The sequence below is a fragment of the Mixophyes fleayi genome, chromosome 1, assembly GCF_038048845.1.
Source record: "Mixophyes fleayi isolate aMixFle1 chromosome 1, aMixFle1.hap1, whole genome shotgun sequence".
NCBI lineage: Eukaryota > Metazoa > Chordata > Amphibia > Anura > Limnodynastidae > Mixophyes > Mixophyes fleayi.
In genome coordinates this window covers 235,072,548-235,100,474 of record NC_134402.1, presented here as the reverse complement: position 1 = coordinate 235,100,474, position 27,927 = coordinate 235,072,548, and the positions used below count along the sequence as shown (strand labels likewise).

Here is a 27,927-nt window from a genome sequence, read left to right as displayed (position 1 = left end):
CAAAAAACTAATATGGATGCAATCTACATTCACATGCCTTGCATTTATGACGCATTCTCTTCCCTCATAATCAGATTATTATATTGTTTCTAAGAAAACTTTATCTTTTCCAATCATAGTGGAAAAAAAACGTTTCCTTTTGCCATAATATATATTGCAGCACTGAGTGACTGCAAACACTGCTTTGCTTTGACTTTTGGTTTGTTTTCATATTTAAAATGGACCGTAAAACAATGCTTATATGTGCTTACTTTAGTATGTACTGCGCCCTCATGTTTTCCACATATGCAGTTTCAGTTGACGTCTACAACCCTATCAATTTGCTGCAAGATTTGAGGGCCCTGCTTAATAATCTGACTTCTTTGGTAAGTTAAACTCTTATTTTGGATTATAATTATTTTGTAAAAAATACTATTAGAAGTTAAGTAACAATAAGTAGTATGATATAGTGATAAAAAGTAACAGCTATTATTTTTATTTTCAGGAGAGTGATTTACCTCTGATGACACCAATTGATATTTATTGGGTAATGTATATGTAAATCCATTATTTATATAAGGATAACATTTTTCTGAAAATTTGATATTCATTTTCTTTATTGAAATCTAAACTGTTCTTACTGGAAGGACTAATACACACATTGGTTACATTGATTAAAAATTATAAATAATATTCATCAAGTGAGAACCAAAATTGGTCTTTGTAACAAGTTTTCTGAACCAAAACAGAAATTAGATAATAGAGAAACAATATTTTATTTATTATTTTATATATTATTTAATTATTACATTTGTTACTAAGTATAATGTAATATACCAAACCATTAAAAAAAGTTCTTGAACTAAGTAGAATATTCTTAAATGTGATCCAAATCTGACATATTCTCTTTTTGACATTCCCATAGTAACTTTTAAAAAAGCAACATCTATCAAAATTATTATTGCACCTTGTGAATTTTGTTCACCCTTCTCCAGAAGTAAGAGAAAAATCTTATAACAACATAATCTTGTTTATGTTCATGGATTCGTTCACTGATCACTAAGTTTTCTGCTCACGGTGAACTCAAGAATGACCTTGCAGCCATTCTGTCACTGCCTGAGCCAGTAGATGCTGTCTGCCTATCACTTCTTATGGAGGTAGAAATATCTTGCATCCTGTTGACATGAGAGGGCTTCTGGGAGTGAAAGGACTACCTTCTAATTGTTTGATTACTCCCTGGGCCCATCAGAAAACATTACTGCCTTTTAATAGCCTTTAACAGATTCAGCCTTTTTGTGATAGTGATAAAGAAATTATAAGATTAATTAACAAATGCAGCTCCCATGATAGGGAGAATAAAAAAAATGGAAACAACAAAATACAAACACCAAAATTCACATACTTAGAGGTAACGTGATTGGTATTCCAATTAATATAATAAGTCACATAATATTACATTTATGGGTATAATTTTATATGAAATGGCTATTCCAAAGCTACACTTACAAGTTCTTTAGTTCTCCTGGATTTATCCACTATGATTAATCTTAAAATTACCAGAGTTATCATAAACCTAACAATCCCTTATATTTCAATTGTGTAGCATTTTTAATAACCCAGCTGTATAGTATATGCACCCCTTAAGAACACAAGGACAGAACATTATTAAATGGAATTTAATATGATGAAAATGTTGCAATGATTAAGATATAAAAGGATATAATTAAAACTAAAAATACCATTATGCAAATAGTTTTTTTAAAATAAAAAGGAGAAACAAAAACAACTCAATTAATTTCTTGATATCTGTTGCTGTGGCAAGCAGAAACTATGAAATATATCCTTAATAGAACATTTATACCCAAGGAATAAACAATGGATACAATTTTTCATGTTTTTTTAAACACATTTCATTCTGCCTACTGTTCCCCTCAATATGTAGTCACTTCTGGAAGTCCTGTGAGTGGCTAATTGGTTTTACGACCTGGGTTGCTTCTTTTTTGTGTAAGACCATTTATAGAGATAAACTCTATACATTATTATATCTTTCCTATGGTCTAGCATTTAAGTTTAACATATGTCATGCGCCTATTTGCACTGATTATGAATACATACAGAGATCTATGTAAGTATGCATTATGAACAATAATACTTTGATGTATACATTTCCTATATAAACTTATGGACTAAAACAGACCACTCTAAAGCTGAGCAAAATGAAATATTACTTTAGATGCAATTTCTGTAATGATTTCACCAACAATTAAAAGTCTCAATGAGCATGCTGATTCATACGTACACACCTACACATGTTATCATCAGAACTGTAATCAGGGCCTGATCAACCACTAGGCTGACCAGGCTGCAGCCTGGGGCGCTGGGTCCCGGGGGGCGCTGCACTGTGGGTATTTTTTATTTTTATTTTTTTAAATTTTTTTTTTTTTTTTTCATTCATTTTTTTTTCGGGGTGGGGGAGGGGGGGTCGCCGCTGGGGATCGCCGCGCGGGGGGGGGTCGCCGTGGGGGGGTGGAGGGCTCGACGATCAAAAGCATTGGTGGTCAGTGGTTAGCAACACACAGCCAATCGCCAGGCTGCCTGTTGCTGTGCAGCCGACAGGAAGCAGGACGTCTTCACTTCCTATCTGCTGATCTGAGGAGAGGAGCGATGCTGGCACAACTACAGGTAAGTGAAGGGGGGAACTGCCCTGCATATCTATAAGGAGGGGGGGGGAACTGCCCTGCATATCTATAGGGAGGGGGGGAACTGCCCTGCATATCTATAGGGGGGGGAACTGCCCTGCATATCTATAGGGAGGGGGGGAACTGCCCTGCATATCTATAGGGAGGGGGAGAACTGCCCTGCATATCTATAGGGAGGGGGAACTGCCCTGCATATCTATAGGAAGGGGGGGAACTACCCTGCATATCTATAGGGAGGGGGGGAACTACCCTGCATATCTATAGGGAGGGGGAGGGAATACCCTGCATATCTATAGGGAGGGAGAGGGGGGACTGTCATACAAATCTATAGGGTGGGAGGGGGGGGGGGCTGCCATGAAAATCTATAGGGAGGTAGAGAGGTTGATATGTATGAAGGAGGGCAGAGGAGGGGGGCTGATATATGTGACTGGGAGAGTTTTGATGTGACGGGGGGGGGATAGCTAGCTAGCAGAGTGGAGGTAAGGAAAATAGCTGCAAGGGGGATGGATGCAGGGTGGGAGGTAAAGAAAATGGCTGCAGCAGGGGTTAAGGAAAATGGCTGTGCGGGGGGGTTGTGGTTAAGGAAAATGGCTGCAGGGGCTTTTTAAAAAATAGAGCAGCTTTGGGGGGCAGAATCTCATGATTGTGTAGTGGTCACATGGGTGGTCTCAGCAATCACTAGAATACTAAATATTAGTGAGATGGGGCTGGTAGAGGTTTGTATTTGATTGACAACAAATATTCAGATATTGCTTATATATGCCTGTCCAATGGGGTACTTTTAGCTGGCCATAATGGAGTGTTTTGTTTTAACTAAAGGGCCTAATCATTCAGGGTTTGCATTATAATACATTTTTGCATTTTCAAAAAAGGACGCCAACTTTCCAGAAGCCAACGAGAGGATAACAAAGTTGCAAGAGAGAAGAGCAAGGACAGGTAAGAGACAATTGCACAATCTGTCTAAATTTGAATGCTGGAGAATACACCTGAACATTCATATTCAGGAGTGTTCCTATACACCTATATATTCGGAGGAGGGGGAAGGGGAGCGCTGCGGCCCTATTAGCCTAGGGCGGACAGAACCCTTAATCAGGCCCTGACTGTAATCTTCATCTCTCATAACCATCCACTGATAAGATCGTGACTCTGTACACTCTTTACAGATATCTGCCTATGCTGCTGACAGTGAGTGCACTTCCTCATTTGCCTGACATCATTCCATTGTTGGTCGTGATTTTTAGGAAGTTTAGAAAAGCGAATAAACAGATGCAATGTGTTTTGGTACAATTAAACATGATCATAGGGGCATACACACTCTTGCAATATCTGAACAAACGGTCGTGAATCATGTGATCTGCACGATAGTTACATAGACATGTACCCAGCTTAAGTTTTAGCATTTGCTGTGCCATAAAGGCTTATATTATAGGCTCTTAGAGAAGACAGTCAACTATCTAAATGTAAAAATTTGTCTATGACAAGATATTATCCACATCAGCGTGCTAGGAGAGAGCACATAGTAGATCAGCTTAGTTAAATTAACTATTTCATTATTCACACACAGTGAGTTCACATGTTACAACAATTAATTTCTGGCTGAATAATATTTTATGTATTATTATTTCTTTAATTCATGATTAGGCCATAACCACAACAATGTTGGATATTGACTGTAAGCTTGCGAGCAGGGTCTTCAAACCTCTCTGTCTGTTTGTATTACCCAGTATTGTTATAATACTGTGTTCCCAATTGTAAAACGCCACGGAATTTGCTGGTGCAATATAAATAAATGTTGATGATGATGATTGACATATTGCCTATTGTACTATGCATAAAAAGTGCATCTTGCCTTATGCTTAGATTTCAGTGAATAAAAAGTAAATATAAAATGAGCACAACATAAATTCTATTTTTTTTATTTATCCTTAGTGTGTCAATAATGACTGTTTGACAACATTCATGGATACCTTTAAAAATGGAAGTGGAAATATTCCAAATGACAAGACAAACAGCTTTGTAAATGAAACCATCAGCAACATAAAAATCTGTGTGGAAAAACTAAAGAAGACCTGTACAAAACTAAACGTAAGTTGTGTTTGCCATGCATTGATTTGCTTTATAACAAAGCAGAAAATAAGTGAGTTTCATGTCCTTTAGCCAAACTTTTATCTATTCCGCAATTTTTGAGTCAAATCCAAGAGTTTTCAGTTTCTGAATTAATTTAGTGTGGCATGCCATAATTAATGCCATGCTAAAATAGAAATAAGTAGCACCTCTTCTGTAGTAAATATATTTGTGTCTACATTATAGCAGTGTATATCTTTCCCCTCTAGTGTAGGTGATCCATTTGAATTTTCAACTGTAAATACAGAGCAACCATTATCTAGACAGTCTGACATTTCTGTTCTTCTTCAATACATCAAATAACTTCAGTTTTTAACTTCACTATCCCTCCCACTGATATTTCTAAAAAAAAAATGTTGTAGTTCTTTTTACAGACTGTGTAATTTTGTCTTCTGATTGAACTTTAGCATGTTTTTTTGTGTGTTTTAGATTAGATTTATATGCTTTTTAATCCTCTGATTTGGTCTGCCTTTATTTCTTATATGTAGTTTTCATAGCAACTGCCACATCCTTATTGAACTATTTTGGCTTTCTCTACTGTTTGCCTTTACTAACATATCTGACAAACAGCTCTGTTGCTTTAATAAGGCTTTTTTTCTTCCACTTTCCTTCCACTGTTAATGTCCTCCACATACCAATACCCATCCTATCAAAGGTTCACATAAGTTATTTCTGATTTGAGAATTTCTACATATTTTCTGTTTTGTTCTGCTTCTACCACTAAATTAAACCACACTGACCGAAGGACACTAGACTCTAGTTATTATTTGCCACCTACAACATCTTTATTTAGACAAACTCTCCATCAGCCATGCCCTCTAGATATCCACAGATAACAAATGAGGGGTCCTGTCTCTGAAACCACCCACTGTCACCTGAACCACTGCTTTTGGAGCTGGAAGTCGGTCCACCTATAACACTTCAATAGAGCTCATTCATCAAACAATTAAGAATTATCAGAGTTAGATAACAGGAAGCTATTTCCCCACTAGTTGCTATATGTTGGGGCTTGTTTGATTAAAAGTAGCTGTTCAAAAGTGTAAAACCACTTTAAGTGAGCAATAAGTGTATAGTGAAATTTTAGTGAAGGCATTCTTCTCTCTTACATGAAGGATACACTCAGTTTTGACAGAAAGAACAAAAGAGGCATAGATGGACATCAAATCTAAATCATGGCCTGGTTATTGAGTACAGAAATCATTGATATTTGAGTAGATGCGTTATGGACACACCTTTTCCAACTAGAATGCTCACCAGTACTGTAAGCTATTACCCATTTACCAACTGTTAGGCCACTGAGTTCTAGTGTAGACTCCTGTTTACTGCTGAGTGGTGTAGAGCATCTCCACTGTCACCTAGGTGCTAGCTCAGTCCTCCTCATCTCAAGGTGTTGTGGGTTTATATAAACTGGTGCCCCTGCGCATGCTAGTTTAGTAACACAGGATCATGCAAATACAGGCATAGTTGTAATGTACAAACTTGAAGTCAAAAGAATGTCCATCAGATCATCTATTTCCGATGAAAAACAATCATCTTTGTGCATCTTTTTATTTTAGCACAGTTATTATTGCTATCTTTTATTTATAGAAAGCCAACATAGGACATACGCAGGACTATACGGTCCTGCATCATCATTGTATTACATGCAATGGTGTAAAACAGATGGTAAAGATGGCCCTGCCCAATCAAGCTTACAATCTAAGAGGTATTATGTAATTAATTGTCAAAAACTGACACTGTCACTGATTGGGGCTGACACCCGGGCTCTCATGTCACTGTCCTTTAAACCTAATCTGGTCTCACTCTGCTCCACGGTAACGCTCTTCATTTTCTCCCCCGCTCTGTCACTCTTTCTATCTTTGGTTGGGCAGACTTAGCTCTCATGTTCAGCTTGTGTATGTGTCTCTAGACGAACATCCACTCTCATGACACTCAAAGCATTGTCATTCTGTCAGTCAAGGCTAACAGCACCTGACTTGGCTGCATCTTTGAAGCTCTCCCTGCAACTCTCAGCAATATCTTCAACTCTTCTTACCAGTACCTGAAGTCAGAATGACGCTGACACTCAAAAGAGTCACGTCTCTTAATGAGCAAGCTTCTTGCTGCCAAAATAAGGCTTTTGTTTTTCATAATGAAACTGAAAGAATAGTGTTTATTTTGAAAGGAAATAGTTTTTCCTTGGGTGCCTGGGTGAGTATTTAATACTCAGTGGTGCACGCAGGGGGGGTTTCTGAGTCTCTAAAAACCCCCCCCTGCGCTAAGTGGCCACTGTCCTATACAGCAGCCACGGCGCTGTCAAAGAAGCGTCCGCGGCGGTGCTGTATTGTATACAGCACCGCTGCAGACGCTTCTTAGACAGCGCCGCGGCTGCTGTATAGGACAGCGCTTGCGAAACGGAGCTGCTGCGCATGCGCGGGCGCATGCGCAGCAGCTCTCTCTGGATTTTTTGGGGGTTTTTTTTGGGTCGGTGGGGGAAACCCCCCCTCCCGACAATCCTCCGTGCGCCCCTGACACTCAGTACAATTAGTATACTTGGGTCCCGCCACTACACTGAAAAACACTGCTAAGGTTGTACCCTCATTCATATGAATGCTCAGGAACTTCACTCACACTCATGCATACAAGAGAGCATTACACCAGGACACCTTGCCATCCTTCCCATTAAGTCATTCTTTCCTACTTCCCCATGGAGGATGACAAATTAAAACACCCACCACAGATTTATGAAGTAGTTGAGTTTTTTCAGACTTCAGCAACTTAAAACCCACTTTGTAGCGAACACATGGCACCTTGTAAAAAAAAAATCACTTTTATTAATTTTCACTAAACATTCAGCAGCGTATAGAGTCAGAGTAGCAAACTATTATATTAGCATCACATGCTGTGCACATTTCATCAGGGGTCTAAGAGAAGCCCAATTACAATCACGTCTCCCTTCTTAACTGGCATATCAGTTAATTAACAAAAATCTTAAAACATAGGCATCACCAGAAGAAGGCATTTATAACACACAATGAAAGTCTATATTAAAGATAGAAGAGTTTTCAATTTATGGAACCAAAAAAAGTTCACACTATCTCTCCTTTTAGAGGACCTGATATGTTCAATACCACAAAAGAGAGAAATTAATTAATGTATCCAATATATTTTCATACAAAATGCATAGAGCACCCATAATATATCATTTATTTGCCTGGAAGTAACACCTACTCTGCATACTGTATTTGCTAATAAGCTAAAGAATAGCATTCCTTATAGCAGAATGCAGTTGTTGCCTATTCTCATACTGTTTGCCAGTTATTTTAGAAACAAATTGTTTAGTGCAGTTTATACATGTATACATTTATATAATCTGCAGATAGAAAATAACATACAAGCAACACCACATATTCCACATAATATCCCATAGAACAATTATTTAGATTCTTGATTGATATAATGCGCATTTGTCCACAAATTGTATTAAATAATAAAACATCACATATGGTGACAAGGCTTCTATAATATATTGAGGGATATTGAACAAATTACAAAAGACAGTTAAAAATGAAGCCATTAATTGCATTACTTGTTCCAGCTGCACATACTGGGAAAAAACAGAACCAGTGGCAGTTACAGACAAGAGCAAAGAAATACAAACTCTTGTGTTTTAAACTTGTCAGATTCACACTATTGACACTATGCGCCATTTTACAGATCATAGGATGCAGGCTACTTTTTGGCCATTTTAGGGAGCAAAAGTGTGTCTTATTGTTAAAACAATTTGGTACCTATTGATATTTTATTTTGAAGGGATATCATAATGGCGATATAAATTGTACATTATCCTGTCAATCTCAATCACTTGGGTGGAGTTTACAATGCTGTGGTATAATATGAATAGTGGAAATACAGATATTCTTTCATATCATAATTATCATCATCTAAATCTTCCTGAGAGATTCACAGCATGACCTTTAATGACTAAACTGTCACAGTTGGTCCAAAAATAATTTCAGACACTTCATTTCAGGTTCCTGGTCCTACCCTTTGATGTTGGCACTGCTATCTGCTAGCAGTTCTTTAGTTTCTCTCAGCCTCCAGCATTGCTGCAGATTGCTGCCTGCATGCTCAGCTACACTATACAAATTAATCAAGTACCATATCAATAGAGAAGGTCTGAGAGCATGTATCAATCAAGGGAAAGATACCATATAAGAGGAGAGCGCCCAAAGAGCAAATTAAGATCTATAAATAAATACAAAATAAACAACACAAAAACATTCAGAACCCATTGATCCCACAAGGTCTCCATGTAGTTGCACAGGCAATATGTTTGCATATGAATAAAGATTCTGGACTGGGTAAGTGGAACAAAGGGGAAGATAATAATCAAAGGCAACAGTACGATGAACAGTAATGGCAAACAAAAAAGATGGCCACCCCACTTGCATTTACTGGAGCCCAAACTCTCCCACAATTCACTCACCTCAGTGTGCAAAATATATAGCAACAATAACACAGTAATCAAAGTCCTGGCAATATTAAGTAGTTTGAAAGATTAGTTAACGTTGATGCGCTTGTAGATACGTTGGTAACCCGGGCTACTTAACTTGGGTATCTTTAAGTGTAACTTGCATTAGATCTGATACATGGAATGTCTCTATAGCTCTGTCAGGTATCACAGGCTCTGATATATGTACAGATTAATATTAGGAGGCCTAATTTGTGAAATTAGAGGAATAGGACCTGATTCATTAAGGTAAGGAAAGCAAAAAAAAGGAGTAACTTTGCTCCTTGGTTAAACCATGTTGCACTGGAGGGGGAGGTAAATTTAAAATATGGGTACATATTTATATTTGGGGTAGATCATGTGCCAGATGAACTTTAATTTTCAGTGTACAAATAAAACTATCAAGTATTTGTGTGCTACAATAAAAAGCAGCCAGAATTTTCTTTATGCGCAAAATAATCTAATTTGCACCCCTTGCATTGTAACATAGCAAAATTATTCCTTTTATTGTTTTACTTTCTGTAATGTACAGGCCAATAGTGTTAGCAATAATTGTGTCACAATGTTTGGTGCGTTATTACTTCTCTCTATCCCTCTGGATGAAGATGAAGGTCCTCTTTTGGCTTGTGGACTACCTACAAGCCTGATCTTGCTAGATGTCCCTCTCAGCTAACACATAATTCGTTAATAGCAGGAGTCTCCCTCTCCAGACATAGGCTCATTTTGCAGTGTATCCTCCCTCAGACTGATTGGTAACTTATTTCCTGCAGGGATCTAGCTACAAGACTTTCCTCTGCAACGCTACATACAACATCTCTTTTGATAGTTCTAATGTCTCTGATTGCTTGTACACTCTGTCTTTCCAGAAAACTCTCCTCTCAGACCTCTCTTCTTCTCCTGCTGCTGCCATACACGATTAAGGTTCCCAACACATCTCACTGCCCTTTCTTCCTTCATTTCTGTCTCTCCTCCCAGTGCTGATGTCCTCGCTTCCCAGCACAAGACAGCTTTGCTACACTATATTTCATATTTGATCTTAAAATGGACCTGCGCCACTAATTCTGCAGCGCTGTACAGAGAACTCATTCACATCAGTCCCTTCCCCATTGGAGCTTACAGTCTAAATTCCCTAATATAGACACACACACACACAGACAGACAGAGAGGGAGAGACTAGGGTCAATTTTTTATTTTTGACAGCAGCCGATTAACTTACTAGTATGTTTTTGGAGTGTGGGCGGAAACCGGAGCACCCAGAGGAAACCCACGCAAACACAGGGAGAACATACAAACTCCACACAGATAAGGCCATGGTCGGGAATCGAACTCATGACCCCAGTGCTGTGAGGCAGAAGTGCTAACCACTTATAAATATGTGTGACACAGTGGCCATGTGTGACAAATGACATAAAAAGGGGGGGGAAATAATGTATTGATTATTTTTGCTTTTCAGAAAGAAGAAAAGGCAAATGATTGCAAAGGGTTTCTAAAGAAAATGACAGTTCCCTGTTTCATTGACCATTTCTTACGTTTCGCACAATGGCTCTATAGATCGGAAGTTTGTAAATTCAATTACGAAGGCAATCACAATGAAGAGAACAACAGTCATGTGAAGGAATATAATAATTAGTGTGCATATTAACTGGAGCTTCAAAACCATTACTGCTGCTTGCAAAAGAATATTGAAAAAGCAATCTACTAGTGAAAATAGCCACAGACTGAAGAAACCTACTTTGCCTTGAAAGCTTGCAATCTAACCTTGTTTAATACGCAATGAAATTATTACTTAAAATAAAAAAAAAATTGTACTACTATTGGTGGCAATAAAAACATGTTGTTAATATTATTTTTAAAAATTATGCAAACTACACCTAAATTAAAATTATCTGCTATCACTGATCTTTAACAAGAACTATGTTATCTTTAAAGCTTTACTGATCTTTCCAAATCTTTGTAAGAGAAAATATTACAGTAGTTTAAAATCTTGCATCCACACATACCTACTAATAATCCTGATATGGAACAATCACAACTATTGTGGCTGAAAAAGGCTGACATTTGCTCTCTAGAGATGATGTCTCACTATCTAGGGGTGTAGTTTGGGTGGACAATGTATGGCCTAAAATTACTTGATTTCCAAATTTTGAATATTGGGAATCTGAGGTATGTAATCTTCCTGGTTGTAATCTTCCTGGTTGTGTTTTAGTTATTGATATCTCTTTTTTTTATGATGAATCAATTCTGCTTTAAATATGGTAATTCCAAAGATATGCACAACTACAAACAGGAACATCAATGAAATACAGGACACCTGCGCTTCCTAATGAGAATTGTCGTGCAGCCAAGGGCATAGGGTGGTAGGAGAAAAAGGTCCCAATCTCCTAAGATAATGGGAACAAACATAATATCCCTGGCGCAATAAGGGGACCCAGGTACCCCTCAAGAATATTTAGTATAGGATTTATTACATATATAAAAAGGAAAAATAACAACAAGAGTGATGACTTTAAATGTAGATTGCAAGAAACTAATTCCTTGTGGAAAACAATTTGTAAACAACAAACAGGAAAGTTGAGTAAACAAAAGGCGAATTCTCATAGGTGTTCACAAATAAAAAAAATTGAAACATAGAGCATATATTAAAAATTAGCCCAATTGCATACTAAATATCTCTGGATAATGCTCAATAGATAAAACCACAAATATATGGATCCATTTTCTGTAGACGCTAAAAGTCACAAGCCTAAAAAGACTTTACCCTTAAGTAAAAGTCTTTCACCATACTGCTTTCTGCGTCTATTGATCCCAATGAAAAGTGATTTCCGGAGTATCCAGAACCAATATCTCATAAAATCTCTAGAATGATGTTAGACCAAGGCTGGCGGTAGTAATTGGTAAATAGAACCGTACCGGTTTATGTTTCATTGATAGGAAAAGAGTCAGTGAAAGGTCTGCGGTCTGGAACGGCAAGTATGGGACATACCCTGCATATTAATTGATTCTCCGGTTCACAGGTGCCCCCTTGCTGTACGTCCACACCCCGCAGACTCCTTACAATAGTCAGTGAGTAATCCACCAATGCTGGTGTTAAAGGTGCGCATGCGTTGATGACAGGATTAGCCACAACTTCGTAGTCAGGACAATAGGATAGACCACAACTTGAAGAGTAGCTTGTAGATGTAAATTATAGATATAACCTATGTGTTTCGCCCTATAAGGGCTTCCTCACGGATAATTTGACAGCAAATCGTGGATTAGTGTTGAAACCTTGCGTCCTTTAAGAGGGTTCAATTTACATATGCGCAATCTGATTGGATGGCTGACTTAAGTGACAGAAACAGCCACCATCCCACAAATTGAAAATCAAGCTGTCTTGCCGGGACAAATACATCACAAAATATTTCATACAAATCTGGAAATAAACTCATTTAACAGATAATATTCAATCCAGTAGCAATGGATTATAAATTAAATGAGTATATTCGGTAACAATAAATTATAAATTGTGAATTAGATGAGTATATTAGATTGTTTAGCATACTGAAGACTACATATAATACTCTTAAACAAAGGCATAGGGGAAAACCTAAATGGATAATAGCAGATCAAAGAAAGGTATTAAAGTCAAAATCAATTTAAACCTCCCAGAGAAAGGGTTTTCAGATTGTATATATACTATGCTTCTTCTCGAGATATTATTTCTACATAATCTCCTCCTCACCATGGTTGTTTTACCTTATGTATACCTATAAATCTCAATTGGGAAGGATTATGATTATGATATTTGGAGAAGTTTTCTGGAACACTGTGTGATTCAAACTGATTCTTGATATTCCGCAATTCTGACTGATAGTTTTCTAATTGTCCTCCCAATGTATTGTTTTCCACACAGGCATTCTAACAAGTACACAATTCCAGATGTATCACAGGTTAATCTGTCCTTGATATCAAAATTTTCCCCAGTGACATTGGAGATGAATGAAGTCGCTGGTTTAGTAAATTTAACCTTACTTGTTTTACAGGCCACACATCTATTGCAATAGAAGTATTCTTTCGTTTTCTCATTTAACCAAGTACTTGCTTTATTGTTTCTCTCAGGGGCTATGGTGCTTTTGACCAGTCTAATTTTGAGATTGTTTGATTTTTTTATAGACAAATTTTGGCTTTAAAGGTAAAACTTTCTTTAGATCGCTGTCACCCAAAAGGACATTCCAATGTTTTTGTATAATATGCTCAAATCTTTTTGAGTCCCTGCTGTATTTGGAAAAACAAGGAAGGTTTGGTACTCGCGTGGTGTTGAGGTTATCATCGTACAAACAGGCTGCCACCAGAAACTTCAGGGCCCAGAACAAATGTAACAGGCAGGACCCCCGATACTTTCTTCTCTCACCCCACCCTGGTTATCTTCAGCCTCCCCAAGTCCCTGGTTTTGACTAACCACTGCAATAGTTTATTTACTTCTCTTCTTCTCTACATCTAGTTGCTTGCTCATTTCGACTCCTCTTCTTTGGCAGCAGTGTGACATCGTTAGTTATGTAACATCAGTAGAGCAGGGAACCACTCTGTCTCTATCAGGAAGAAGCACTCCTTGGGGGTGGGACTGAAGCAAATTGCGACAGCCATGGTCCCCACCACATCTTGGGTGTGGAGGCAGACATGTTCCCTACAAGGGGACCTGCTACCACATTCCTTAGTTCAGCATTGATGACTCCCCCCATCACCCCTTCACATCTCAGGAGCAGCTATTGCTTAGGAAGGGAGCTCACCATGTCCCATAATTCACTGCGGAGGACCCTACCAGCCGATGGCTGGTAGGGCCCCATGCTGCTGTCGGACCCCATACTGTTGTACTCTTTGTAGCCCCCTGATGGTGCCCTGACTACAAATACAACACAAAGCTGAAATTTCCAGAAATATCCATGTTTCCCAGATGGAGGGGAAAAAATTGCAAATATGAGTCTAAACAGATTAATCATATTATATTATGAAAATTTCACTTTATTCACAATACATAATTATATTGTTGAAGGCTTTAAAAAATCCTGGGACACCTATCACATTTAAAACATATACTTATTTATAGGAGTTATTGGTACATTCTGTACTCCTGAACTGGAGAGCAGTTAGAAGTTTGAAAAAAAAGTAATACGGTGGGATATTTTCAGGTGTACCCATCATGTGCAGTGTAAATATATCCAGCAAGATAAAACCTTTAGACATCCATTCACTGGTAAAGGCATTGAAGTTATCCACTTTATTAAGTGCAACACTATAAGGTCTGAATTGTTTATGTTGGGAGCACAACATGTGTCCTTCATGATTATATTAGCATAAATTTTGCATTGTTACAAAAACTGCCACTGTACAGTAGCTGCTAATTATGTTGCTAATTGCTACTTCTAAGATTATACGCTTAAAAATCAATTACTAATATCCAGGAAATTGTGGTGTTGATTAAAACCAGCATTCTTACGATGGCAGATGCAATGGATTATTAAACTAGGAGCAAATCAGAAATATGGGTACATTAACTACACTATATTTTATACCATCTGAATCATCATCAGACATTACAAAGGACAGCAATTAAGAGTGAGAATGTAAGATCAGTTACATTAAACAATTTTAGATGGGTTAATTTACATTTTAAAATGTAACTTTTATTGAATTAATTAAAATAAGCGAAATATAAAACCAAATATTATGTATACACAATAGTAAAATTAAAATTGCTACCTTTTCTATTAATGTGTGGACTTATGCTATAGGCAGTTTCAATTGTTCCGTTGTAAAAAAAATGGTCATGCTCACAAAAGGTACAGGTAATGTATTGCTGTCTGCTTGAGTAATGACTCTAGACTAGTGGTTCCCAAACTTTTGCAGTTCGCGGCACCCTTAGAGTCTCCAAATTTTTTCAAGGCACCCCTCCAAAATAATTATTGAGCAGTCCTGTTTTAGAAGTAGTTGGGTCAAAAAATTGTAATAAGTATTTAGGTCAGGACAGAAATACTTATTTAGTTGTATGCAAAAATGCCCCCTCTGCATCCAGACACTCTGCCCCCTCTGCATCCAGACACACTGCCCTCTCTCACACTGCCCCCTCTGCCCTCTGTCACGCTGTCCCCCCTCCTCTGCCCTCTCACACTGTGTCCCCCTCCACTGCCCCTCTCACGCTGTCTCCCCATCCACTGCCCCTCTCACGCTGTCACTCTCACTCTGCCCCTGCTGTCACACTCACTCTGCCCCTGCTGTCACACTCACTCTGCCCCGCTGTCACACTCACTCTGCCCCTGCTGTCTCACTCTGCCCCTGCTGTAACTCTCACTCTGACCCTGCTGTCACTCTCACTCTGCCCTGCTGTCACTCTCACTCTGCCCCTGCTGTCACTCTCACTCTGCCCCACTGTCACACTCACTCTGCCCTGCTGTCACTCTCACTCTGCCCCCGCTGTCACTCTTACTCTGCCCCGCTGTCACTCTCACTCTGCCCCTGCTGTCACTCTCACTCTGCCCCTGCTGTCACTCTCACTCTGCCCCGCTGTCACTCTCACTCTGCCCTGCTGTCACACTCACTCTGCCCCGCTGTCACTCTCACTCTGCCCCGCTGTCACCCTCCGCTGCCACAATCCCTGTCACTCCTCTGCCACGGGCCAGACATAGAAAAAAAAAAGAACACATAAACTTACCAATCTGCCGGGCGCCGGGACCCAGCAGCCTCCTCTCCCCGCAGCTTGTTACTGACGTCGATATTCAGTGACAGCTGCTGTGGGGAGAAGAGGCTGCTTCGTCCCGGCGCCCGGCGGATTGGTAAGTTTATGTGTTGTTTTGTTTTTTTTTCTATGTCTGGCCCGCGGCACCTCAGTGACAGCGCCGCGGCACCCCTGGGAGCCGCGGCGCACACTTTGGGAGCCGCCGCTCTAGACTATATGTGGGTTGGTTGGGGCATTATCACCATCACCAGATTGCTACCAGATAATTCTTTCATTAATATTATCAATTATCCAATAATAGGAGAACGGTCATCCCCACAAACGGTACGGAGAGTGTATTGCTATCTGCCTAAATAATGGCTCCAAACTATAGATGGATTTATTGGAGCATTATTACCATCATAAAGTAACTGCCAAATAATTGAGATAGGAGGTGCAAATAGCGAAGACGCCGACGCACGTTTCGCTTAGGTCTGCTTTTTCCAAGGCAAGCCGAGAGACTAAATTGACGTTCCTTATATACTCTAAGAGACACACCTCCGTCTTCACATCACCATACATTGGAAAATCCGGGACCGTTCATATTGTACCGAGTGACAAGGTTCTTATCCTATTAGACGCTGATAAATGGTTAGTCCCGAACTGCGGGATATCTGATTGGTTGAATCCCGATCTGTTATAAAAAACTTGTGAATACATTGGCGCCACTTGTTGTCAAAAAACAATAAGGTATACTATATATAAAGTATGCTTCTATATAGTTACTGGCTATAATCGCTATTGTTGATATTAACATAAGAGACATACCTTTATCCTCACATGTCCGCAGATTGGCCAATACGTGGCTATTTATATTACACAGAATGGAAATGTTGTTATTTTCTTTAGATAGAAATAAGTAGTTAATTCCGCTCTGCGGGATATCTAGTTAGTCAAATTCCGATCTATTTTAGAGTGCTCATGAATACTTTAATATTGGTTGTTTGTCAGTGTCAGAGAGGTATACTATATCTCAAATTATGTTCACACATAATTTATTCACGCCTATTATCATAGGCATGAATAAATTTAAATTTAATTTAAATCCTGATCTGTTCTGAAAAACCTATAAATACATTAGTGCCACTCTTTCAAAATCAATAATAATAATAATATTTATTTACGGCCAGGAAACTCCCCAGACCTTAATCCCATTGAGAACTTGTGGTCATTTCTCAAGAGGTGGGTGGACAAACAAAAACCCACAAAATCCGACAAACTCCAAGCATTAATTGGGCAAGAATGGGCGGCCATCGGTCAGTATGTGGACCAGAAGTTGATTGACAGCATGTCAGGACGAATTGCAGATGTCTTCAAAAAGAAGGATCAACACTGCTAATATTGACTCTTTGCATAAACTTAATGTAATTGTCAATGAAAGCCTTTGACAGTTATGAAAAGCTTGTAATTTTACTTCAGTATACCATAGCAACATCTGACAAAAAGGCCATGACTGAATGTGATGCATCTCTCCTCATCCATGGCATTGTTGACAAATTTCCATTGCTAAATAGTTGGTACTGATCTTCACACTTGGAATACGCAATGAGATTCTGATGGACCAGGACATCTCATTTCTGTCTACGTCAGTGGTTCCCAAACTTTTGCAGTTCGCGGCACCCTTAGAGTCTCCAAATTTTTTCAAGGCATCCCTCCAAAATAATTACTGAACAGTGCTGTTTAAGAGGTAGTTGGGTCAAAAAGTTGTAATAAGTATTTAGGTCACAACAGAAATACTTATTTAGTTGTATGCAAAAATGCCCCTCTGCATCCAGGCACACTGCTCCCTCTGCATCCAGGCACACTGCCCCCTCTGCAACCAGGCACACTGCCCCCTCTGCATCCAGGCACACTGCCCCCTCTGCATCCAGGCACACTGCCCTCTATCACGTTCCCCTCTCTCATGTTGCCCCCTCTGTCACGCTGGCCCCCTCCTCTGCCCTCTGTCACGCTGGCCCCTCCTCTGCCATCTCTCACGCTGCCCCCCTCCTCTGCCCTCTCTCCCCCTCCTCTGCCCTCCTCCTCTGCCATCTGTCCTCCTCCTCTGCCATATGTCCCCCTCCTCTGCCCCCCTCCTCTGCCCTCTGTCCCCCTCATCTGCTCTCTGCCCCCCTCCTCTGCCCTCCTCCTCTGCCCTCTGTCCCCCTCCTCTGTCCTCCTGGTCTGCCCTCTGTCCCCCTCCTCTGCCCTCCTCCTCTGCTCTCTGTCCTCTTCCTCTGCCCTCTGTCCCCCTCTGCCCTCTGTCCCCCTCCCCCTCTGCCCTCTGTCCCCCTCCTCCTCTGCCCTCTGTCCTCCTGGTCTGCCCTCTGTCCCCCTCCTCCTCTGCCCTTTGTCCTCCTCCTTTGCCATCTGTCCTTCTCCTCCTCTGCCCTTGGTCTGCTCTCTGTCCCCCTCCTCCTCTGCCATCTGTGCTCCTGGTCTGCCCTCTGTCCCCCTCCTCCTATGCCCTCTGTCCTCCTCCTTTGCCATCTGTCCTCCTCCTCCTCTCCCCTTGGTCTGCTCTCTGTCCCCCTCCTCCTCTGCCATCTGTGCTCCTGGTCTGCCCTCTGTCCCCCTCCTCCTCTGCCCTCTGTCCTCCTCCTTTGCCATCTGTCCTCCTCCTCCTCTGCCCTCGGTCTGCTCTCTGTCTCCCTCCTCCACTGCCATCTGTGCTCCTGGTCTGCCCTCTGTCCCTCTCCTCCTCTGCCCTCTGCCCTCTGTCCTCCTCCTTTGCCATCTGTCCTCTTCCTCCTCTGCCCTCGGTCTGCCCTCTGTCCCCCTCCTCCTCTGCCCTCTGTCCTCCTCCTTTGCCATCTGTCCTCCTCCTCCTCTGCCCTCTGTCCCCCTTCTCCTCTGCCATCTGTGCTCCAGGTCTGCCTCTGTCCCCCTCCTCTGCCCTCCTCCTCCTCTGCCATCTGTCCTCCTCCTCCTCTGCCCTCGGTCTGCCCTCTGTCCCCCTCCTCCTCTGCCATCTGTCCTCCTCCTCCTCTGCCCTCGGTCTGCCCTCTGTCCCCCTCTGCCATCTGTCCTCCTCCTCCTCTGCCCTCGGTCTGCCCTCTGTTCCCCTCCCTCTGCCCCGCGCCAGGCAAAAAAAAAAGAAAGAAAAGAGAAACTTACCAATCCGCGCGGTGCCGGGACCCAGCAGCCTCCTCTCCCGCAGCTGTCACTGAATGACGTCAGTGACAGCTGCTGCGGGAGAGAGGAGGCTGCTGGGTCCCGGCGCCGCGCGGATTGGTAAGTTTCTCTTTTCTTTCTTTTTTTTTTGCCTGGCCCACGGCACCCCAGTGACAGCGCCGCGGCACCCCTGGGAGCCGCGGCGCACACTTTGGGAACCGCCGGTCTACGTTGATGTAAGACGTGTGTAGGGCCGGATTTACCGCTAGGCAACCTAGGCACCTGCCTAGGGCCTAGCGGCTCTCTGGGGCCCAGATGGGGGGGACAAGGAAGGGGGAAAAAATAAAAAATTTGGCCCCTCCCCCAATTCGCGGGGGGAAGGGGGTGCCGCGAATCGGGGGGGAGCTGGTGTTAGAGCTAGGGGTATAGGCTGTAGTGGCTAAATCCCCTGCAGCCTAGTTACCTTGGCACATCAATATGACATCACAGTGTCATGTGATCGCAGCGGTCACATGGTACACTGTGTTAGGTGGGCTGCTTGAAGTCTATGGCAGCTGTGTAGGAGCTTCCACCATTTCTGTTCCTGTAAAAAAAAAAAGGTAAGAACAAGAAGGTGTGTGTGTGTGTGTGTGTGTGGCTGCGTGTAGCTGCTGGGCACAGGGGGGGCATGTGTGTGTGTGAAGCTGCAGGGCACAGGGGGGGGCATGTGTATGTGTGTGTGTGTGTGTGAAGCTGCAGGGCACAGGGGGGCATGTGTGTGTGTGTGTGTGTGAAGCTGCAGGGCACAGGGAGGGCATGTGTGTGTGTGTGAAGCTGCAGGGCACAGGGGGGGCATGTGTGTGTGTGTGTGTGTGAAGCTGCAGGGCACAGGGGGGGCATGTGTGTGTGTGTGAAGCTGCAGGGCACAGGGGGGGGCATGTGTGTGTGAAGCTGCAGGGCACAGGAGGGGGCATGTGTGATGGAAGCTGCTCTGGCACAAGGGGGGTGTGTGTGATGGAAGCTGCTCTGGCACAGGGGGGGCATGTGTGATGGAAGCTGCTCTGGCACAGGGTGGGCATGTGTGATGGAAGCTGCTCTGGCACAGGGGGGGCATATGTGATGGAAGCTGCAGGGCACAAATGGGGCATGTGTGTCTAAAGGTGCTGGGCAGAGAGGGGGCATGTGAGTTAGAAGTCTGTTCCCCACACGGCCCCTCCTCAGCCAACAATACCCTTACAACACTCACCAGCTTTTCTTTGATATTCCCTATGACAAGTGCTCATTATCTATTCCCTCACATGACCTGCTGCCTCAATCCTGACACCTCTCTTACCTCGAAATGAAAAGAGGCACCCTTTATATTAATATAATATGTGTGTGTGAGGGGCCAGTGTATTTGTATTATGTGGGTGTATGAGGGGCTGTTTGTGGGAGGGAAATAGGTTTATTTTTTAAATGGTAACACTATTAATTTAATGTTGGAGCTGGTTGGAGGGAAATAGGTCTATTAAATGTGTATGCTATTAATTTAATGTTTTGGTTGGAGGGAGGTCTACTTATAAAATGTGGGTGCTATATTGATTTAACACTGGGGCTGGTTGGAGTTTACTAAATTTCGTGTACCCATTTTTTTCCAAATAGGGCCTCCAACATTCCAGGATCCAGACAAGCAGCAGCTGATCTAAAGACACCAGCAGCCACAAGCCGTGAAAGTAACGAGAACAGGTAGGAGAGAGCAGGGCAGTCTGCCAACTATCCTGAATCTGGTGGGATTTACATTATGAGGAGGTCTGACTTGTTTAAATGTTGCACTATGGGATTCATGCAGAAGACTGACATATTAACATGATTATTGCATTCCAGCGCTTTTTCATGTTTCTGTAGGTAGAGGGCTGCAGTCAGCAACTGTAGTGGCGGGCGGTCTGTGACGTGGTAGTGATAGGAGACTGCTGTTTTTTTATTACTGGGCTTGCTAACCATGAACTGCAGTTTCTTGACATGTTAATTATGATTAATACCTAAGTTTAGTTAAAGATAAAGTACAATTTGTGTGACTTGAAAGGTAAGCAGTGGTGGAAGTTGGGTGTATAGGGTAGTAGGCCATACCGCTACTTCTCGTACTGCCTTCATTGTACAATAATAAAATTCCATTCCCTTGTTTACATTCTCATTACATTTTTCATACCGCCACTTCTAAACTTCCACTTCGACCACTGAGCTTAATATTCATCGTATGGAGCATATGACCAGCATAATTCAAAATTCTGGTAGATCCTTTGACAAAATATGGGGTCCATGGACATTATTCTTTAACTGCTGGGACCACAGTGTGATGCAGTGTAATGATAAAGGAGGGCACAGTGTGATGAGAGGGACAGTAATGAGGAGCCGCATGGTGATGCAGTGTAATGATAAAGGAGGGCACAGTGTGATGAGAGGGACAGTAATGAGGGGCCGCATGGTGATGCAGAAGGAGCAGCGTGATGTGCGGCGGCACATAGTTTACCCTTCTACTTAACTATAGGAGTATATGGTATGCTAAAAAAAATATAATGCTATGGATTGTTTCAAGGAGGCGGGGGGGGGGGGGGGCTGGGGGGCATGTGAGAGGTTGGGGGGGCCCAAACAAATATCTTGCCTAGGGTACCATGAGGTCTAAATCCGGCTCTGAACGTGTGTCAATTCTTAGAGGTAAAAGCTGTGTTTACCTCATTATATCATCCACAGATGGATAACTTGATAGAACAATTTCATAGATCCCAGAAACCCTGAAGCACAGGAGCAGGGCCGGATTAACCCTAGGGCTAACTGGGCTATAGCCCAGGGGCCTCGGTCATCCATGGGGCCCTTGAAAGTGCTCAGCAGCAGTATTGATCGGTCGGGGGCGGGTGCGCCCCCGGTGCGATCAATGCTGCTGAGCACTTTCACTGCAGTCCTTCCCTGGCACGCTGTAGTCTCCTTACTGAGGAGATCTCGTGAGTCTCACTCTCACGAGATCTCCTCAGTATAGAACGTACAGCGTGCCGGGGAAGGACTGCAATGCCAGGAGAAGGAGGTAAGTACCTTGGGGGCAGCTCGGCTCACCGGGGGGGCGGCTCGGATCACAGGGGGGGCCCTCACGGGGGAATGGAGGCCCCCTTAGCCCAGGGGTCTCCATTCCCTTAATCCGGCCCTGCACAGGAGAGAAGAGATTGGGATACACTGTTTCCCTACCTAATGTAGCACTAGAGCTTCATCACCAAGCTTCTACAGGCTTCAGCCTTTTAAGTTGTTGTTTGGAAGACAACCCAAAAAATATGTTAAAAGATGGGTGGGAAAAACAGACACAAAGGGAATCAAACCTGGTACAATTTGTATTCCGCATGCAAGAAAGGTTAATTAAGATAGCCCTTGTAGTGCAACAACATCTAGAAGAGGCACAAGAAGCACAGCAGCAGACCTATAATATGTCAGCAGTGATACTATACTTTCAACAGCAAAAAGTATTGTTATTAGTACCTATGCAGGAGATCAAGCTTTTACTCACTGGCAAGGGCACAATGAGGTACTAGAGCCCATTGGCCTGGTAAACTATAAGCACCATCAACTTGATAGGATAAAAGGGGGGCAGATATACCTCATCAATCTCCTTAACCTTGGCAAGAGGAAACTCATGACTCATGTTCTGGCAATGACTGGATCTAGGTTTGAAGAATCTAAGGTTCCTATAGTGTCAGATTTGTCTCCAGGCCAAATAGAGAAGGCAGAGAAGATAGTATGCAGGAACAGAAATAAAATAGAGATGTCTTCACTTCTGTTTCAGGATGTACTGATTTAATAGAGCATGATATTGTTGCTCCTCCTATTGTGATCATAAACCAGAAGCCTTTTCAGTTGTCGAGGCTAGATGGCCGGCCATAAAAGAGGAGATTGATATAATTATGCAGTTGGATAAGATAAAGTGTTCTAGCCCAATTATGACAGTTCCAAATCAAACGTCACCATTTATTTCTGTAATGACTTTAGACACTAAAATAGTGTGTTGTGTTTCAATGCATATTGCATGCCTATGGTAGATGAACCTGTGGAAAACCTAGCTAGTAGCAAGTATTTAGCTATCCTAGATTTGACAAAAGGGTATTAGCAAATTCCCCTCACGTACTCCTATTTGGGCTTGGCATAGCTCCAGCCGCTCTTCAGAGAGCCAAGAATAAACTGGTGAAACCTCGTAGGTTTTATGTTACTGCATAGCTAAGTGACATTGTATTATACTCTCGGGTTTGGAACTCACATATGCCCAAAGTTTTAATGTCCTCAAGGGCAGCAGGGTTAATAGCAAACGTAGTCAAATGTGCTGTAGTTATGGCATTGTTACGATATTGTTATTGCCTCTTTAACTCTGGTGTGCATGAAAAACTGACTGTATGTTTCCATTACCTCTTCAGCTGTGGTGAGTATGAGTCATTGCACATCTGTTAATTTATAGTGTGTTTATCTACTGACTTAATTGTACCTTTGGACTTTAAAGACTGACTCCTGATACAACTCAACTTTTTGGATTTCAGCTTATTGTTAATTTTTATGTGAGCATTACAGATTGAGCAGAGAACCGCTTATATGAAACAATTGCCTGCTGATTAAAAATCTTTTGACATCTCTCTGCCTGTACTGAGGGGCTCTGGGCTTGTTTCAGTTGCTATTGGACTTTTTGCTGCCTTCAGGTGATCAGGAATGTTGGATATCTTCCATTACTATGTTGTATCTGTGAGGACTATTATCTATTATCAGAACTGTTATTATACTGTTTATAGTACTACAGACTGCCAATGTCTCTGAAGATGTAATTATTACAGCTGTCTGTTTCCTCTGCATCTGATCATTGATTACTCTGGATGTTTCCAACATATTCACAATACATTTGCAGTTGTTTGAACTTCTCTCCTGCTTCAATCTTGCCTTGAATTACCTAACAGGGACACTTGTCAAGGGCATTATATAAAAGTTAATTTAGATCATCCACTAGCCGGCTTATTCGTTACTAAGTAGAAGTTATTAATATTTCACCAATTTAATTTGCCTTACTGCAGCCATCCAATTCTAAATGTACAAACATAAATAACAAAAACTTATGAACTGATCACTGACCAATCTTTATTATATTAGAATATCTGTTGTATGTATGTTTTTTTTATTTATTTTTCAAACACAGTGTAATAATTAAGATATTTCAAATATATTACATTTATATACAAAAAAAGTTTAGATAATTGTTACAACTTTTGCATACAAAATAAAGTAGGCAAACTTAAGGTTAAAGTATTTTTTTTTTTCAATTTCAGCATAATGCTCATATCTGTAGAAAAAATAAAATGTGTTTAAGGTAAAAGCATTGTGTTAAATCTGCTTGATGATATACGAAGAATACTCCTCTAATCCATGACTGAGCCACATTCTGAAGGTAGACCCTCTGATCTTCTCCATTTAGATAATCGAAATCGGAACCATTTCTAGAAAAAACAAACACAAAAATTATTTGAAGTACAGATATCATGTAGGTGTTTTAAAAGAAGCCATTAAATATATTGTAAATTAACATTAATTATGTCATTTCTACATCCATAGTCTTGAAATTGTTATTGGGAATACAGAATGTTTTGCAGAAAGTACAATAAGGGAACTCTCCAAATCCTCCAGTGTTGTATGTAGTCTCCAAAGGTGGTTATTATCAAAATGATTTTGAAATTTAAAAGGATCTGCAAACTGAAAATAAATATAACCTGAGCTGATAAAATTATGATAAAAAATCCCCCATTAATTAATTCAGCACAGGTTATTGCAATAGGAACATAAGTCAGATAGTAGACTAAGATTAAGCCCTCAACAACACCACCCCTTCATATATCTGAAATCTTGCCTCTAAATATTCTCCCTCCCTCCGTTTTAAATCTAACTCTGACCTGTGCCTCATCTGTTTCTAGTAACCACCTCTTGCTATCTCACTCTCACCTACAAAACTTCTTATGTGCTGCTACCCACTTATGGGCTTTCACACCCATTCAGACTCTCCCACCAGCTTCAAATCTTTAAACACTCTCTGAAAACCCATCTCTTTATTAGAGGTTATCCTACTCCTATCTATACTTTCCACATTAAAGCACCCTCACAACTGTCCCAATCTCCACTCTGAGCCACAAGCGCTCCTCTTGTTTTCCCCCCTGTACCCATGTCAAGCACTGTGGAGCTCTGTGGGGAATTACAATTCAACTATAATAATATTAGACTACTTTGTTTTGGGTGAAATTGATCATGTTAGAGGGTCAATAATCTCTGCTATGTTTATATTGTTTTATTAATAATAATAATAATAATAATAATAATAATAATAATAATAATAATTTTGCATCATTTAACAGAACATGTTTAAGAATTCAAAGATTATTATTAGTAGTGAAATATCATTTCCCATGATCCAGGGATTCCCCAGGATCCAGGAAATATTATTACAAATCTTAGCAATTTCTAATAATATGGCTTGATAAGATCATAGGTGAACCAGAAGGGCAAAAAGACACTTTTATCAATTTTACTTTTCCATCAGTAGTAGTATAGCGTATGTTACAAATGTAATAGTTACATTTCTGAAAATGTTAAATGATTGATGATTTTGGCACAAATACATTTGTTCTCAAAGTGAATACTTAGCTTCTTTGGAGAGAATATTCACTTGTTGAATATTTATTACAACTATATTACATTCTAAACAGACATAGCAACAAAGCACCAACAAATTCGTCCAAAAAGGAAAGTTAGTATATCACAAATTTCCACTAGGGGTCATCAGAGTATTAAGAAACTTTCAAGAGCAAAGATATATAGTATATTAGCATCTTCAGCCTTTATGGACTCTCACAGCACAGTAGCAGTCTAAACATTCATAAGTAGCAACACAACTCAGTAAGCCATTCTACTGTGGATCAAAAGACAAAACAGGATCACATTCCACAACCCAATGAATATGAAATTAGGATATTAATCCCAATCCCTATTGATATCAGAGCAAGACAGTAATTCCCACCCTAATGGGTAGGAAAGAAAGTGATGAATTTCTACAGCCACAGACAACACTTGACATTGGCTTCCATCACAATTCCAACTCCCAACAACATACTAAAGCTAACTCGCATGTGAAAATAAATGTGCCACCTTTCATCACCCATGCAGTAACGCCTCTGCTGTACCAATGCACTCATCTCTAATTCTTGTATCCTGCTCAATGATAGGGCAATCCTTGTTCATTGACTGCAATCAATCCTTCTCTAGGTAGCCAGAGAAAGCATACAACCAGGTATCATTATGTCGGGGTAAGTGTTGTCGCGGTAGTCTGCATCGATATGCTGACTACCACCGATCCTATCATAGAGCAGGTTACACAGCATCCAGTTTGCTCTCTGTAGATAGGTAGCCATCAGTAACACTGTCAATGAGTGGCAAGGGTGTATGTAGTAGATATCACAGGTGCCTCATATCAGAGATAAGGGTAATAGCGTCCGCAGTTAACATTTTTAATCAGTAGTATAATAGACAAAGGGGGCTTTCCATCTGATGCGAAACTCTAATTCCCAACATGCACCACTAGCAAAAGTGCAAACAAAGGCTATGAAGTAAACTAGGCTATGTAATTCCATAAAAGCAAATGAGCCTAAGGGCTAGATTTACTAAGCTGCGGATTTGAAAAAGTGGGGATGTTGCCTATAGCAACCAATCAGATTCTAGCTGTCATTTTGTAGAAGGTACTAAATAAATGAAAGCTAGAATCTGATTGGTTGCTATAGGCAACATCCCCACTTTTTCAAACCCGCAGCTTAGTAAATATAGCCCTAAGTCTCTAAAAATAGATAGCAAAAACTACATTATTAATAGTAATTTTTATAGTGCCTTTATATTATGCAGTGCTTTACAGAGAATATATAATCGTTCATATTAGTCCCTGCCCCAGTAGAGCTTGCAATCTATATTTCCTACCACACAGTTGCACATATACTAGGGTTAATTTAGTCAGAAGCCAATTAACCTACCAGTATGTTTTTGGAATATGGTGTTATGGCTACCAATGCGGCATAAACACATAGAACAGGTAGACAAGGTCTTCACCTTTAGCAGCTGCCTTTCCCGTAGAGACTGGTTATGCTCACAGGTACTCAGATGCCCCCAGGTCTTATGCTCAGAGTAGTATGTGTTTATGCTTACACGGTAGCGTTCAGGTATAGGAGGTTGCACATGGAGTAGCGACAGGCCAAATGTCAGCGGACTGGGCAGGGCACCAGAGGGTATATCAGGTATAGGCAGAAAGGTCAAGGTCACAGACACAGGTTCAGGATCCAGGGACAGGCGTAAGATCAGGGTCGCTAGCAGAGGTTCAGAATCCGGGTTCAGGCAATAGATCAGGGTCAGAAGCACAGGTTCAGAGTCCAGGAACAGGCAAAGGTCATACACGGGTAATCAATCTCAGGTTAAACACCAAACACAGGAACAAATAGCAGGCAGCAGTACTGGAGACAGGATGCTATAACCGGCAGTGAGGCTCAGATCTCACTGCCTTAAATATTACAAAGAGCCAATCAGGACAGAGGAGGACAGGGCTGACAATCAGCCTCAGGAGGCAGCTAATTAATTACTAGCTAGAACTAGCATAGGTAATAACATAAACCAGGAAGCATGTATAAAAATATAAGTGAACCAGTTTAAATCATATGAGAGCTCCCCCTGGTGTTGGAGGATGTCCCTACACCCTCTAATATCTATGCCACAAGGATAATAACAGAGCACAGAAACTA

The 27,927-nt window shown here is 41.1% G+C and overlaps 1 long non-coding RNA gene across 1 annotated transcript; it reads left to right on the top strand.

The window, feature by feature from the left end:
* Positions 1-220: 220 nt before the first annotated feature.
* LOC142107524 (uncharacterized) lies at positions 221-10,936 on the top strand. The gene is made up of 4 exons (XR_012679971.1): positions 221-365; positions 485-526; positions 4,608-4,763; positions 10,748-10,936. It is a non-coding gene; the product is annotated as an uncharacterized LOC142107524 (long non-coding RNA).
* The last annotated feature ends 16,991 nt before the right edge of the window (positions 10,937-27,927 follow it).